This window comes from Solanum pennellii, chromosome 9, assembly GCF_001406875.1.
Source record: "Solanum pennellii chromosome 9, SPENNV200".
Taxonomy (NCBI): domain Eukaryota; kingdom Viridiplantae; phylum Streptophyta; class Magnoliopsida; order Solanales; family Solanaceae; genus Solanum; species Solanum pennellii.
In genome coordinates, this window is record NC_028645.1 from 78,956,591 (window position 1) to 78,960,366 (window position 3,776).

Consider the following 3,776-nt stretch of genomic DNA (forward strand, 5'->3'; position numbering starts at 1 on the left):
AACTTTACAGAGTATCCAATTGTTTTGGACTTTCTTTTAATTAAATTGCCAACGGTATAATTATGCCCCCATTAAAATTAAAAAAAAAAAAAAAAGGTAGGTAGTATATAGTATATACTGTACATTTAAACAACAGCATATTTTATAATCTTATTTTTAAATTATTTATGAAAACTCGGATGAGGTTTCAAGAAGTTAATGTTTGTGCAGAGATGTTGTTCTTATGTATCGAAAAATTATTTCCGATAAATCTTTGATTCATAAAAAAGGTGTATAAGATAACAATGCAGCATTATCGATTAATATTGTGATTTTTAAATTTCTTATTTAAATTTTAGGGGAAAAAAATTGTTTTCGAAACAAATCGCGTTTTCCTTTTCCAAAAATAAAAAATATACGTACCATGTTACTAATTAAGTATTATCCTAATTCAATTAACGTAGAAACTGAAAGTTCATTTCGTGATTTCTTAGAATATTAGGAATTATGAGACCCCACGTGATATATTGCGCATTACCAGGTCTAATAAAACAACAAATTATTAATTTTAATTCTGAATGGTTAATTTCTTCTTATAATATTAATTAGTACGAATTATTGGACCTCACATGATCACATGAAAATTTCGTAAATGTAACAATAATTTGGCCATATATAACAACAGTGACGAAATTTTCACCTAATTATGACAAATTAGGTAAAGGAAATATACATGGATTTTGAGAAGATTAATTATAAGAGGATAATTATATTAAATTTGAAATTTCTTCAAAAAGTTAAAGTGTATGTCGTTAAAAATATAACAAAGAATTACGTACAGAAATAATACTAACCTTCCCTGGAAAATTGAACTAACAATTGTCCTTATTCAAAAAAGAGAATCTTTTCAGGTTAAAAAAAAAAATTATGCGAATAAATAAATATATATTAATTTATTAGTTAATATAGTTATAATTTAAATTAATTACGAGTTGCAGTTTTGTTTTAGTTATTATTATATGCATCTCTCTCCTCTCTTATATATATATATACAAATACAAAGTATACATATGCATATACAATTATATGATAAATATACAAATACAATTCGTCTTTCTCCACCTCTGCCCTCTCTCTCGCTAGCCTCTCTCCTCCCTCTCTCAATCTCGTTCGTCAGAAATACAGATACACATGTATATCAATTACATATATGTAATTATTTGACAGATATACATATACGATTCGACAAATATACAAATTCACTCTTTTTGTCTTTCCGTCTTTCCCTCGCCTCTCTCGTCCTTCTTCCAATCTCCTCTCTCTCTCTCTTCCCTCTTACATGTAGCTTTGAATCGTAATTAGTAAACTATAGTTGTAGAGCCTAATTAAGTTATGTTTAGTGACTACTTGCAAAATTTCCTCTAAAAAAAGGTAACTTTTATTTTTAATTATTAAGAGATTTTGGTAATTATAGTTTTGCATTATTTGGCTAACCACAATAAACCTTCATTCAACATCCTTTTATTTATTTAGACTATTTATTAGATCTATTTCAATATTAAATTTAGAGTAATTATACAAATTTAACAATATAAATTGATAATGAAATGGTTTAATCATTACTAAAAAGACTATTTTTCATTGATATTTTTTACTGGAGGTGGTTAATCCTACAAAAATATTTTATTGAATTAGTGAGGAAAAAATAGTATTATTTTGAGGAAGGATCCGAGTTTCTGAATGAGATTTATTTTTCGTCATATATTTTTTTTAGTGAGCTATTTCGATAAAAAATAATATTTGATAGTAATTATTAGAATTAATTCGCGAACGGAAAACTTTTTTTCTAATAGTGACTATTTTGTAATTTTTAAAATTTGTGAAGATTCACTGTTAAAAGGCTTACAAGTTCACATGTTAGTTAATTAAAAAATAAATATAATTAATGAATCACAAGAACAAAAATCAGAAACGATCAATATTTGGTTTTAACTTTTAAGAATAAATGTGTCATTCATCTGTTATTTGTAGAAAAAAAATATAATTATTTCTTTTTTATCCTTGCACTAACAAATCTTTGTAAATTTAATAAACTTCCAAATATAAAACCATGTAAATGCTCTGATTTCATATTAAAGAAAGGTATATATATTGATACTTGTACCTACTATTTATTTTATACAAATTAAAAACCTGTTAAATTCGTGGATATTTGTTTGTCTCTGTAGGAAATAATTAAAAGTCCACGACTCTATTAATTGAAATTTTCAATTTGAAAGTTGAATTTTATTAAGAAAAATATCACGAGTACTAAAACCAATTTGCATTAATTAAAGAACCAAAATCACAACTCTCTTTAAAGAATTGTTTTTAATTGATTAATTTATATTCATATTGTGAAACGTGAAATCAATAACTATATATCTTTATCGATCCATATATAACATACAATAAGTTTTTTACTATTAGTTCACATAACAATCAATTGCTCCATATGTCTCAATTTATATGACTTACTTTTATTTTTAATCAATCCAAAAAAAAAGAACACATTTCTATATTAAGTAACAATTTAACTTTAAAATGTTTATTTTATCCTTAATAAAATAATTTATATCCACACAAATTTCTATTATTCATTTTAGATCAATTTTTTTTTTAAATCTTCATTTCTTTCTTAAATTTCATGCCGAATGAAACAACCTGAATCGAAAAATTATATTTTATAGTTTAATTAAATACTGTTATACATAAACAAAACAAATAAAAAGATTCGTTAAAAATATTAAAACATTATATTTATTATTGTTAAAATCTAATATGTGGTTGGGGACACCCTAGTCAAGAACTCAAGATCCTTGAAATAAGAATATGATATAACAACAACAAAATAAAAATATGATATTTATTTCCAGCCATGATGTAATTTCTATATTACAGCGGGATTTTTATGATAACATATTTTTCTAAAAATTACTTTCACTTTTTTCTTCATCAATAACTCGAGTTCACAACTTTAAAATAAGATATGTAAGTATTTATTATTCGAGCAACATTTTCTTGTCATTTCGCTGTCTTCTTACAATAATAATTATTAATATTTTTTAACAATAATAATTACACCTCAGTCTGAGATATATAGGGGTACTAATCTCTCCTTCATATTATTTTACTTTTTTTATGGGAAATTTGGGTAAAAATGATTCCACAAAACAGAAAATTTTCTTAAACTTTTTTTTTTGACTGAAGGTCAAAATTTCAGTTTTAATTAAACAGTTTAGTCAATTACTACTTATCTAAGCATTTAATTAACTTCAAATTCTGCTAAAATTGACTACTACTTCATGTTGTAGCAGGTGTTTGAAATATCTTCTTCTTTTCTTTTTCGATGTATTTATTTGATATCGAACTATTTATTTACTTATGCTTAAAAAGTATCGAAGGAGTAAACTATTCATTATACAAAATCACTTTTATCTGTTAGAAGAAAATTGAGTGACTATGAAATACTTTTTGATAGAATATGTGCCTTCACTTAACAAGTAATGGACCAGGTCCCTTACTACACTCCAGAAAATTACCAGAAAGTTAAATGCAGTAAAATCAACACAATGATTTTACGTGGAAACCTCCTTGCTTAAGGGAGTAAAACCACGACCTGTTCCACAGGATTTTCAATCGTTTTCACTAATCTTCAAAAGCAAAAGTAAAACACGATTACAACAAACGTAAGAAAGAGTTATCAATCTTACAGTTAAGCAACAGTCCCTATTGCTTAACAAGCCTAAGTAGAAAAC